This window comes from Schistocerca nitens, chromosome 2, assembly GCF_023898315.1.
Source record: "Schistocerca nitens isolate TAMUIC-IGC-003100 chromosome 2, iqSchNite1.1, whole genome shotgun sequence".
NCBI lineage: Eukaryota > Metazoa > Arthropoda > Insecta > Orthoptera > Acrididae > Schistocerca > Schistocerca nitens.
This window is the reverse complement of record NC_064615.1, coordinates 940773798-940787858: the sequence shown is the minus strand read 5'-3', so window position 1 is coordinate 940787858 and position 14061 is coordinate 940773798. Positions and strand designations below refer to the sequence as shown.

At 42.8% G+C, this 14061-nt stretch overlaps 1 pseudogene; it reads left to right on the top strand.

The window, feature by feature from the left end:
- Positions 1–245: 245 nt before the first annotated feature.
- LOC126238590 (5S ribosomal RNA) lies at positions 246–363 on the top strand (annotated as a pseudogene).
- The last annotated feature ends 13698 nt before the right edge of the window (positions 364–14061 follow it).

The following is a 14061-nucleotide window of genomic DNA, read 5'->3' as shown; positions in this document are numbered from 1 at the left end:
TAATTTTCTAACACAAACTTGCTTGGCTAACCGGAACTAACAAACTGTTTGTTGGTAACAGCAAAAGGAACGGTTGAATTGTAGCGTCATCCAACAGACACCAAAGACGGCTGAGTCGCGCCAGTGGAGCTTGTACAGCGGAATGTTAGCGTTCTTTGCTTTATTTAGCACTAAGGCTCTCAATGTTTCTGATTCCAGTCGTCAGAATAGGAAAATCGAATTTGAGGGTTCCCTAGTCCCAACGGGGCAAGGGCCTTGCCGCAGTGGATACACCGGTTCCCCTCAGATCACCGTAGTTAAGCGCTGTCGGGCGTGGCCGGCACTTGGATGGGTGACCATCCGGGCCTCCATGCGCTGTTGCCATTTTTCGGGGTACACTCAGCCTCGTGATGCCAATTGAGGAGCTACTCGACTGAATAGCAGCGGCTCCGGTCAAAGAAAACCATCGTAACGACATGGAGAATGGTGTGCTGATTACACGCCCATCCTATCCGCATCCTCATCTGAGGATGACACGGCAGTCTGATGGTCCCGATGGGCCACTTGTGGTCTGAAGACGGAGTGCTATTCCCAATGCATGGTCTGCTACTGCTGATTAAGCAGTGCTGACGGGTGTTGCTTCTTCTTTAAAAGTTCTTGTGCGCAATTGATCGCATGAGCTAAGGTTTTATTTATGCTACTCCTGCCGTGGCAAGCAGTGGATGCAGTTCCTTTGAAGTGTCCAAATATTCATGCACCTTTCTTATCGCTTTAAACACTGTGTCAATAGCGTGTCCCCTTAGCACTCTGCAGATTCGTTCTGTGGCTCTTTTTACGAACGGGAGGAAATCTAAAACTCAAATTATTTTAGAATGTTGTGCACTAATTGTGACTTTTTCAGAGTAGCTACTTGTTCTAAAAGCAATTCTTACACGATTCAGCTCTTCCTCTAAGTATTGCAGTTGACAGATTCAGTTAGCCCAGTCCACCAAAGTCGTTATCACCCCTCGTTTCTGCTTAGGATATAAATACCGCCAGTGAAAGCCTACGTTGTATGATCAAGCTAGTTCTTTCCTCCTCGGGCGTAATACATACTGAACAATACAGCTAGTATTACCCCTTGCGCTGCCTAGCGGGAACACGGCCTGAATATCCTGTTTGCATAACGCAAACCTGAAAGTTTAAGCTTGAGGGGGCGTAAATTACTCATATTACTCAGTATGCCCATACGTCCATGTCGTCCAGTGCTTAATAAATTAAATAGTAATGTAAGGAACAAGAGGAAATGGGAAATGTGTGTGGCCGGGGAGGGGGGGGGGGGGGGGAGGGATTCCACAGGCTGAACATAGGAAAGGTGCCATCTGTGGTCAACTTTGCATGCACAGTGATGTCATCCACCCATCCATCTTATACTAGAGGAAGGTGGCCATTTCTGTAAACCAGCATCTCTTCATATAATTATTTAACAACAGACTTGATCGCAGCCGACGTTAACTTCTGGCCAGTTTCGACCTTTTAATTATGGGCCATCATCAGAGTTTGCACTCTCATGAGAAAAGTGCTGTATTGGTTCAAATGGCTCTGAGCACTATGGGACTTAACATCTGAGGTCATCAGTCGCCTAGAACATAGAACTACTTAAACCTAACTAACCTAAGGACATCACACACATCCATGTCCGAGGCAGGATTCGAACCTGCGACCGTAGCGGTCGTGCGGTTCCAGACTGTAGCGCCTAGAACCGCTCGGCCACACCGGCCGGCAGTGCTGTATTACATGGAGAAGCCAATGATGTAAAACTATACTCTAATAAAACGATGCATCATTACCCATATAGAAGACGGCGATGGCGCCTGAACCGCTGTGGAGGTCTCAGTCACTGTAACTGATGCTGATGGCTAAGCAGCTACGAGTTATACAGGGTGAAGGAGGGCTCTCCAGAGCCTAAGACGTCGCCGTCAACCAATGGGGAACGGCTTGTATTCTTTTATGGTTCATAATCTGTGTTACAGCCAGCCCCATAAAATGCATTAAAATTTAGGGTAATTCGTTAACTGACGTCCAGAGCGTCGTGAGGAGAAAATAAATTGCACCATAAGATCGCAAATTCTGTAGCTACTGCTATTTATTCGTAATAAAACCAAATGTATGGCGTATTAGTACGAAACTTATACATATTGACTTATTTATATTAGTAGTCAGTTATTTAAAGTCTTAAAAACACTAGAAAAACTAAATGCATCATTGTTTATGTGTACCATCTCTTGATGCCCGTAATAACGAACTTATTACGATTTTTAGCATCAAGTAGGCAACAAATCCTATAAATGTACCTCACTATTTTAATAGTTGTGTATAAAACGTGGAACAGTTGCAGAAATATTAATTTATAATACCAGTAACGTCAGAGACTACAAATGACATGTATACGATTTTAACATAATTTTTATTGCTCTTATTAAGATACATTTTTATTCTAAGCTCCAAATGTTTCTAAATTATTTGTAACAAATTGTTTTCTCTTGTGAACAGTGACGTATTGCAGATTATCCACTATAACACTTTTGTGAATAATGCCCTTTTACCTTTGGTGAGTGATATCGACCTCCAATGCTATACAAGCGTCAAGTACGTCTTTGACAACTGACAGACATATCAACCTGGATGTATCCATGGAAACGGCGTCATAATACTTTATTACAGGCATCAAGAGATGGAACACATATACAACGATGGATTTAGTTTTTCTAGTGTTTTTAAGACTTTAAGTAACTGCCTTCTAATACAAGTAAGTCAATATGTATAAGTTTCTTATTAACGCGCCTTACATGTGGTTTTATTACGAATAAGTAGCAGTACTTACAGAATTAGCGATCTTATGGTGCTAATTATTTCCTCCTCACGACGCTCTGGACCTCACTTAACGAATTACTCTAAATTTTAACGCATTTTATGAGGCTGGTTGTAACATAGATTATGAACCATAAAAGAATACAAGCTGTTCCCCATTGGCTGACGGCGACGTCTTAGGCTCTGGAGCGCCCTCCTTCACCCTGTATAACTCGTGGCTGCTTAGCCACCAGCATCAGTTACAGTAGCTGAGACCTCCACAGCGGGTGAGCGCCATCGTCGTCATCCATATGCGTAATGATGCATCGTTTTAGAGTATAATTTTACATCATTGGCTTCTCCGTGAATACAGCACTTCTGTTATGAGAGCGCAAACTCTGATGATGGCCTGTTACTAAAACGCCGAAACCGGTCAGAAGTTAACATGGGCTGCGCTCAAGACTGTTGTTAAATAATTTTATGACAATAAAGATCGCTGTTCTCCAACAATGTTGTGTAAAATTATAGATCACCTCTTCAGCCAACACTTTTTTCAAGGTAATCAGTTTCTTGACTGGTTTCGTGCTGTCTGCCTATCATGTGGACTTATTAAACCTCACTTTGTTTAAAATTTGTTTTGAATATTCTAGTCTTAGTCCACCTCTACTATTTTTTTTTTCATCTGCTACTTATTACAGCACCAGACTGACTATTCCCCGATGATGCAGCTGATGTCCCTTCATCTGGTGTGTTCCATGGACTTCTACCCTCGCTTCTTATTTTTGCTACATCATTTCGTACTTCATCTGTCCACTTAATTTTTCACATTATTCATCAACACATTTCATATGTTTCCGCTTTCTCATTATCTAGATTTCCGATGGACCTCGCTTCAGCTTCATATACTGACGTGCTCCACCCATACAGTTTCAGGAATTCCTTCTTCACTTCGACATTAATATCTAAATCAGTAAAGCGCTTTTATTGAAGAAAGTTATTTATCGCCTGTGCCAGTCCACTTTTTTGGAAGCGAATCATTCTTTATTCTATGAAGACCTTCCTTAAACTGGTATTGTAATATTCAAGGATTTGGTGCACATCTGAAACCTTCTATAGCCTGCAGTAACAGCGTTCTACATCAACACATGCCAGCACTGTATAAATTTAGAAAATGCTCAACATTAGCGTATGTGTAAGAGGGCGTTCTGTGATAAAATTCCTCACTGCAGAAGGCGAAATGCCCAATCGTATTCATGACAGACTGAAAGAGGTGAATGTCAGTACCGTTAAACGACGACTGTGTAGATGATCAAGGGCAAACACAATTGGCTGATGCAGCGTCTAGCGGGCAGTGACTACAGTGACTTTACACATCTAGTCGACCAAATCAGCCATGACGGTCGCCGGGAACCAACAAGTAACTTGTTTCGCCAGTCATCCATCGGTAAAGGTCAGTGATGGCATTTATGGAACAACTGCCTACGCTAAGATTCGTGTACGCTGGGTATCGAAAATGTTGGGTGACCAGAATAAAGTGACAAGGAAGACAACTGCTGTTGAAGAGCGAGAGGATGAAGGAATTTTTGACGAAAATTGTGATTGGAGATGACACTTCTGTTAATTTTCTTGAACCTGGCTGAGCAAGGAGGGCCATGATTTTTACTGCACACTTATAAATGCTCTTTTTTCAGGATGGAAAAGAACCGGAATCAAAGGTCGTGATTGTATTGAAAATTGACAAATTAGTCGTGAATGTTGCAGCTGTGGTTCATGGTGTGGGTTCCTGTAGTCATGTCCTAGTTCATGAACCACGGGCAACATATGGGTGGCCAAGTAAGTGGTCCCGACAGTCGGGGTACCAGTTACTTTGGAATAAGGCTGGGCATCTCGGACATATTCTGAGTCGTGGTCACCTTTGTGCTCATACGGCAAAGACTACCAAATCCACCGGTTAGTCCCTCAACCGTTAGGGGTAAAACCCAATGGGACTCGGGGCAAGTAAGGCTAGCAACCTGCTTCCCTGGTACTATAAATATGATGCTGGCAACAATCAGAGCAAAATGCCTCGGACCTTTGGAGGTGACGGAGTCCCACCTCTAACTGACAAACCAGGGACTCCTAAGATACGACTTGGCAAACAAATGGTAATGAGATGGGGAGCTATTAATATTAATGGGGGCTACTCTGGGAAGAAGGTAGAGCTGGCAGAGGCTGCAAGTAAGATGGGGCTGGACGTTTTAGCTGTTAGTGACATTCGGGTAAGGGGTGAGAAAGAAGAGGAAGTGGGAGAATACAAGGTCTACCTGTCAGGAGTCAAAGCTGGAATAGCACAATGGGGTGTAGGGCTTTACATCAGGAAAGAAATGGAACCCAGCGTAGTTGCAGTAAGGTATGTAAACGAACGACTGATGTGGATAGATTTGACAGTGTCTAGCAAGAAAATTAGGATTGTGTCAGTATATTCGCATTGTGAAGGGACAGATCAAGATAAGATGGATAGTTTTTATGAGTCACTCAGTGATGTAGTTGTTAGAGTAAAGGACAAGGACAGTGTTCTGCTCATGGGTGATTTTAACGCCAGGATTGGAAATCGAACAGAAGGGTATGAAAAGGTTATGGGTAAATTTGGAGAGGATATGGAGGCCAACAGGAACGGGAAACAGCTCTTGGATTTCTGTGCCAGTATGGGCTTAGTAATCACAAACTCCTTTTTTAAACATAAGAACATTCACCGGTATACTTGGGAAGGCAGGGGAACCAGATCTGTCATTGACTATATAATAACAGATCAGGAACTCAGGAAGGCTGTGAGGGACACACGTGTATTCAGGGGATTCTTTGATGACACTGATCATTATTTAATCTGCAGTGAAATTGGGATTGTGAGGCCGAAAGTGCAGGAGGTCAGGTCCATATGTAGGAGGATAAGAGTGGAGAAACTTCAGGATAAGGAAATCAGGCACAAGTACATAACAGCGATCTCAGAAAGGTACCAGTTAGTTGAATGTAGTCAATTACAGTCATTGGAAAAGGAATGGACAAGGTACAGGGACACAGTACTAGAAGTGGCTAAAGAATGTCTTGGAACAGTAGTGTGTAAAAGTAGGATGAAGCAAACAGCTTGGTGGAATGACACAGTTAAGGCAGCCTGTAAAAGGAAAAAGAAGGCGTATCAAAAATGGCTACACACTAGAACTCAGGTAGACAGAGAGAGTTATGTTGAAGAAAGAAACAAAGCCAAACAGATAATTGCAGCATCCAAGAAGAAATCTTGGGAAGACTTTGGAAACAGGTTGGAGACTATGGGTCAAGCTGCTGGAAAACCATTCTGGAGTGTAATTAGCAGTCTTCGAAAGGGAGGTAAGAAGGAAATGACAAGTATTTTGGACAGGTCAGGAAAACTGCTGGTGAATCCTGTGGATGCCTTGGGCAGATGGAGGGAATATTTTGAAGAGTTGCTCAATGTAGGTGAAAATACGATCAGTAATGTTTCAGATTTCGAGGTAGAACTGGATAGGAATGATGATGGAAATAGCATCACATTTGAGGAAGTGGAGAAAATTGTCAATAGATTGCAGTGCAATAAAGCAGCTGGGGTGGATGAAATTAAGTCGGAACTCATCAAATACAGTGGAATGTCAGGTCTTAAATGGCTACACAGGATAATTGAAATGGCCTGGGAGTCGGGACAGGTTCCATCAGACTGGACAAAAGCAGTAATCACACCTATCTTTAAACATGGAAACAGAAAAGATTGTAACAACTACAGAGGTATCTCTTTAATCAGCGTTGTGGGTAAAATCTTCTCAGGTATTGTTGAAAGGAAAGTGCGAGTATTAGTTGAGGACCAATTGGATGAAAATCAGTGTGGGTTTAGGCCTCTTAGAGGTTGTCAGGACCAGATCTAAGCTTACGGCAAATAATGGAGAAGTGTTATGAGTGGAACAGGGAATTGTATCTATGCTTTATAGATCTAGAAAAGGCATATGACCGGGTTCCTAGGAGGAAGTTATTGTCTGTTCTACGAGATTATGGAATAGGAGGCAAACTTTTGCAAGCAATTAAAGGTCTTTACATGGATAGTCAGGCAGCAGTTAGAGTTGACGGTAAATTGAGTTCATGGTTCAGAGTAGTTTCAGGGGTAAGACAAGGCTGCAACCTGTCTCCACTGTTGTTCATATTATTTATGGATCATGTGTTGAAAACAATAGACTGGCTGGGTGAGATTAAGATATGTGAACACAAACTAAGCAGTCTTACATATGCGGATGACTTAGTTGTGATGGCAGATTCGATTGAAAGTTTGAGTAATATTTCAGAGCTAGATCAGAAATGTAAGGACTATGGTATGAAGATTAGCATCTCCAAAACGAAAGTAATGTCAGTGGGAAAGAAATATGAAGGGATTGAGTGCCAAATAGGAGGAACAAAGTTACAACAGGTGGACGGTATCAAGTACTTAGGATGCATATTCTCACAGGATGGCAACATAGTGAAAGAACTGGAAGCGAGGTGTAGCAAAGCTAATGCAGTGAGCGCTCAGCTACGATCTACTCTCTTCTGCAAGAAGGAAGTCAGTACCAAGACTAAGTTATCTGTGCACCGTTCAATCTTTCGACCAACCTTGCTGTATGGGAGCGAAAGCTGGGTGGATTCAGGTTAACTTATTAACAAGGTTGAGGTTATGGATATGAAAGTAGCTAGGATGATTGCAGGTACTAGTAGATGGGAACAATGGCAGGAGGGTGTCCACAATGAGGAAATCAAAGAAAAACTGGGAATGAACTCTATAGATGTAGCTGTCAGGGCGAACAGCCTTAGATGGTGGGGTCATGTTACAGGCATGGGAGAAGCAAGGTTACCCAAGAGACTCATGGGTTCAGCAGTAGAGGGTAGGATGAGTCGAGGTAGACCAAGGAGAAGGTACCTGGATTCGGTTAAGAATGATTTTGAAGTAATAGGTTTAACATCAGAAGAGGCATCAATGTTAGCACTGAATAGGGGATCATGGAGGAATTTTATAAAGGGGCTATGCTCCAGACTGAACACTGAAAGGCATAATCAGTCGTAAATGATGATGATGATGATGATGATGTTGCAGCTGTTATTACATATATTTGGCATTTAATTCCCTCGTAAAATATTTTTTTTAAAAAAAATAGGAGGCGTTAATTTCTGCCTGACCCTTCCAGGATTACCCCCACTCCAATCCACGAAACACAATTGCGCATCAAACTTCTCTTTGCATAGTTGTAAGCTTTGTTTTGGTTGGATAATCATCATTTCTTGTTATAATTTGGTGAATAGGACTTTTTATTGTGCCGTGTGTGTATGTGTTTGTGTGTGTCTGTGTGTGTGTGTGTGTGTACCTGTCTTTGGTTAACCGGTTTCATCTGGTCTCATCTCGAGCACGGCCGGTGCGGCTATCAATGTCTGTTTCATTGGTGCACTTAAGAGGACTCATTCGACGTCGCTGAATCACACTCTCAATTGTTACGAAACTTAGTTATGACCTTGGCAACCGCATTGTGGGCTATGGTCCACTCTTCCCTGAAGCAACATTACTATATTAGGTGGTCTGGTGGCCTCACCGCGTCCCTTAAATGTTTAATGTGCCGCGGGCAATTGTCTGTAGTGAGAAAATGCAATTACAGTAAAATGCTTCGAGCCCTCAAAAGCATTCCCCCACTTACAATAGCAAATTAGTGATCTCTGCAACAAGAGTATATTCCTGTACATTGCTTTAACAGACTGCACTGATTATTTCACAAGTACTTCACTGAAGTTCCTGAAGCGTCAGATCAAGATTAGCAGTCACAACTTAATTATCGCCTCTGAAAAATAAAGTTACTTAATTGATGTTTGCTTTGTTTGTAGGTACGTATGAAGACCTCGGCTGTAAACAGTGGTAAGCGACATTGTGGTTGTTTCGAGAAATCGCACAGTAAAGCTTCCATAAATCCTCGTAATTGCATGTACGTCCATTGTGGCTTTGGTTACCATTGAGTTACCACTGTTTACACGCTAAGCGAGTTAACGAAACATTACTGCGAAACCTCTCCAAAAGACAAATTTAGCAGGTCCTTTTACGAATAACGCTTTTCGAACGTAAACAACCTTGCAGGTAAGCAATTCGCGTATCATAGCATTTCAGCTGCCAGAAATTTCTGAATATGCTTTACTTCTCTTCTTCACTTACGCTCTAGAAACATTTTTAGAGCATTCAAGTTCCATTTTTTTATTTCTCCCTTTCATCACTTTTTCCTGGATACCTCCATCTTTTACCCTCTTCCGATCTCTCAGTGGGCTCCGCTGATCATTTGCATCATCTGTATTTGCTTGCAGAATGTCGGGAGATGGTGCATCTTCGGAAAGATAAATTTCTGTGATGCTCTCTCGAGCTATAAAAATTCAGAGACATAAGCTCAAAATCTTCCATATATCTCAGACTAATTTCAAGCACAGGCATAAGATACATCCATCGATAGTTTGCAGTATGTACTCGATTACACTCTCAAACATACACCAATTATACATATACACGCGACACAGACCTTAGAGAATATGCAGACGGAATAATCATGTGTGTAAACAGGCAAATACGTAACTGACTTGGATGCAAGGTTCTCGAGATACGGATACAGCAGTAAATAATGCCTTACGAGAAACCAATGCAAGCAGCTTACTACAGCACGTCAGCAGTGTTAAGGATAACGCTTAACAGGCCGCCCATCACACTATCATGTAATTGCACGTAAACTGTGGTAAGCGACGCAACTTAACGTAGTTCACGTGCTTAAAAAATATACACGTCTACCTGATTAGTACAACCTTTTGACGAGCATTTCCGTTCAGGAAGATACGGTATGCCGGATCTCCATCGGAGTCATATGTATCCACATCATCCCCTAACTCGTACAGCTCGTTCATGGAAAGCATTTTCTTGGCACGACAACAGCATACGTTACGCCTACAGGCAGCCGTGTTTGTGGCACTTACCACTGGTACGAGGTGCATTCAAGTTCTAAGGCCTCCGATTTTTTTTCTAATTAACTACTCACCCGAAATCGATGAAACTGACGTTACTTCTCGACGTAATCGCCCTGCAGACGTACACATTTTTCACAACGCTGACGCCATGATTCCATGGCAGCGGCGAAGGCTTCTTTAGGAGTCTGTTGTGACCACTGGAAAATCGCTGAGGCAATAGCAGCACGGCTGGTGAATGTGCGGCCACGGAGAGTGTCTTTCATAGTTGGAAAAAGCCAAAAGTCACTAGGAGCCGGGTGCGTTGTCTTGGTGAAACAGCACACGCGCAACCCTTCCCGGACGTTTTTGTTGCAGTGCAGGAAGGAATTTGTTCTTCAAAACATTTTTGTAGGATGCACCTGTTACCGTAGTGCCCTTTGGAATGCAATGGGTAAGGATTACGCCCTTGCTGTCCCAGAACATGGACACCATCATTTTTTCAGCACTGGTGGTTACCCGAAATTTTTTTGGTGGCGGTGAATCTGTGTGCTTCCATTGAGCTGACTGGCGCTTTGTTTCTGGATTGAAAAATGGCATCCACGTCTCATCCATTGTCACAACCGACGAAAAGAAAGTCCCATTCGTGCTGTCGTTGCGCGTCAACATTGCTTGGCAACATGCCACACAGGCAGCCGTGTGGTCGTCCGTCAGCATTCGTGGAACCCACCTGGATGACACTTTTCGCATTTTCAGGTCGTCATGCAGGATTGTGTGCACAGAACCCACAGAAATGCCAACTCTGGAGGCGATCTGTTCAACAGTCATTCGGCGATCCCCCAAAACAATTCTCTCCACTTTCTCGATCATGTCGTCAGACCGGCTTGTGCAAGCCCGAGGTAGTTTCGGTTTGTTGTCACACGATGTTCTGCCTTCATTAAAATGTCGCACCCACGAACGCACTTTTGACACATCCATAACTCCATCACCACATGTCTCCTTCAACTGTCGATGAATTTCAATTGGTTTCACACCACGCAAATTCAGAAAACGAATGATTGCACGCTGTTCAAGTAGGGAAAACGTCGCCATTTTAAGTATTTAAAACAGTTCTCATTCTCGCCGCTGGCGGTAAAATTCCATCTGCCGTACGGTGCTGCCATCTCTGAGACGTATTGACAATGAACGTAGCCTCATTTTAAAACAATGCGCATGTTTCTATCTCTTTCCAGTCCGTAGAAAAAAAATCGGAGGCCTTAGAACTTGAATGCACCTCGTACATGCACACATCCTGCCGCCACTACGAAAAACTGAATTTCGAGATAGAGGTGCTGTGCCTCCGATTACAGAGCAATTTTGAAATAATAAGAATAAATTACTTCACTTGCTACGCACTGATTGGACAAAAATCATGAGTATATCCCAATATCGTGTTGGATCCCCTTTTCTCCGGCGTAGAGTAGCAATTCGACAGGGCATGGACTCCTCAAGTCGTTGGAAGTCCCCTGCAGAAACATTGAGCCATGCTGCCTCTGTAGCTGTCCATAATTGCGAAAGTGTTGCCGGTGCAATATTTTGTGCACGAAGTGACCTCTAGATTATGTCCCATAAATGTTCGATGACATTCATGTCGGGCGATCTGGACCTGGAACTGTTCTGAATGTTCTTCAAACCAACGGCCAACAATTGTGGCCCGGTGACACGTTTCGGAACATGACGTTCATGAATGGTTACCATTTCCAGTAAATTATCGGTCCAGTTGAAAACCCAGCCTGTTCCAAGTAACCACAGAACACACCATTATGGAGCCACCAACAGCATGCTCAGTGCCTTGTTGACAACGTGGGTCACTGGCTATATGGAGTCTGCGCCACACTCGAACCCTACCATCAGCTTTACCAACTGATCAGGACTCATCTGACAGTCCATGGTTTTTCAGTCGTCTAGGGTCCAACCGATATGGTCACGAGTCGAGGACAGCGCTGCAGGCGATGTCGTGCTGGTAGCAAAGGAACTCGCGTCGACCTTCAGCTACCATAGCCTATTAACGCCAAATTTCGCCCCACCATCCTAACGGATACATTCGTCATACGTCCCACATTGATTTCTGCGGTTATTTCACGCACTGTTGCTTGTCTGTTAGCACTGACAACTGTACGCAAACGCCGCTGCTCTCGGTCGTTAAGTCAAGACCGTCGGCCACTGCATTGTGCGTGTTAAGAGGTAATGCCTGAAATTTGATATTCTCGGAATAGTCTTGACACATTGGGACTCTGAATATTGAATTCTCTAACGATATCCGACACTGAGTGGCCCATGCATCTAGTTCCAACTACCATTCCGCGTTCGAGGTCTGTTAATTCCCCTAGCGCGACCATAGTCACGTCGGAAACCTTTTCACATGAATTATATGAGTGAAAATGACAGCTCCTCCAATACACTGCCCTTTTTACCTTGTGTACGTGATACTACCGTCATTTGTACATGTGCATATCGCTATCCCATGACTTCTGTCACGTCGCGTACAATAGCTCACTTCCTCATAGAGTCTTCGCATCTGCAGTCCTGATACACTTTGTATTCGCTGCGCCTCAGTACCGCAGCATGCAATTAGAGTAGCCAAAACAAAATGGTGCTGCCTCTTGCTAAAGTGAAGTATGCAGCAATGCACCACCGTTTGACACACTGCAGACGGTTCTAGTGTGATCAAAACAAAATGACCATCTCTCTGCGGAGAATCGGCAATCGCAAGAAAAGTGGAGGCCTTAGTGCTCAAAGACTGGCATATCACATTCGAAGCGATTGTAGAAAAGATTTTCAATACTTGCCCAACAAACAGAAAACATTCACCGCCTGCCCAGTTTTGTGACTGCTCCCACTCGTTCAAAATGACCGCCGAATGGAGTGCAAGTGTGTCATCACCAGGAGAGGCAAATGTCTTAAATAGGTCGACTGATGAGTCGTTCAGCTTCTTTTACCATAGGGAAGTATTGACGTCGAAAGAGTCTGTAGAATTTAGAAAATTAGAGCATTATTTCAAAGCTTCGTAAGTGAATTTGCGGTGGATGCGACCACAGCGTTTTGCAGCGATTCGTGTCCTTCCTTGTAGAGGTATGTTCCAGTGTGCTACAAGATAGATTTGCGGCGTAAGTTTTTAGTGACTTTTTATTTACATGTAGTTCTTTTTCAGTTATGAGGTGTTTTATGTCAACTGAAGATCAGAGGTGAACGGCTATGTACAGTTTAGAGAAGAAAACTTGCTATTAAGATCAGAACAGGGCAAAGGACGTCAAATCGAGCAACATTTGGCAGTTATTGATAGTTTATTCATAACAACTCACTTTCACAAACAAGTTCACTTCAGTTGTTTGCCCATGTCGTTTTCTGCCATCACCACTCGTTTTTATTCCATTGTAGGAATCTGTGTGAGGAGTCATTCATCTTTCGATACTTGAACTCTAGAACGCAACAGAAGTACGTCCGAATACAAACAAAGCCTCTTACCGCAGGTTTTTGTCGATGTTCCTCTTTTTTTTTAAGATTATCAGTCTTTTGACTGGTTTATGCGATCCGCCATCATTTTCTCTTCCGTAGTTTCAGCAGTGTAACTCTCGTAATAATTTGTTGAATCCGAACAGGTACGATAGGAATGTAAATTGGTAAGTCCCATAAATTTATATGTAAAGACATATTAACTTTTGTCCTATTGATAATGGTTTTCTTTTTTTAATTCCTTTGATGAATATTTCTAATAGACACAACGTGCAGTTGGTAGTTGAACGTATCAAACGGCTAGTGTAATGTATGGTGTATAAGATTAAGAAAAATAAGTTAGCGTTGAAGACTATTAAATCGTGTCTGCAGAAGCACAGAACTTGAATCGAACACCGGCCGAGCAGCCGAAGTAACCAAAGAGGAAATACTGAAAAGTACGCTGATACCATATTGTGAAACAAATGAGCGTAACATACCTGATACTACAGGCATATCAAGAGCGCAGTTATACTACCTTGTCCACGAAAGAGAGACTTGCATTAAATGGACTTCCCGATAGCTGACTTCTGACACAAATAACATTTTAGAATAACATTTTACCAAATTATGTTAGAAAAAGGAAGAACCATGAATTATCAAATGCTGAAATGTCTGAAAAAGGAATCGGTTGTGAAACGATCACGACAGGTAGAAATGAAAGAGTTCCTTCATTGAAACGACATTCCAGCCAACACGACATCCGACACAACGACGAAAGTACGTCAGTTATTTGAATTTGTTCTCATTCACTAT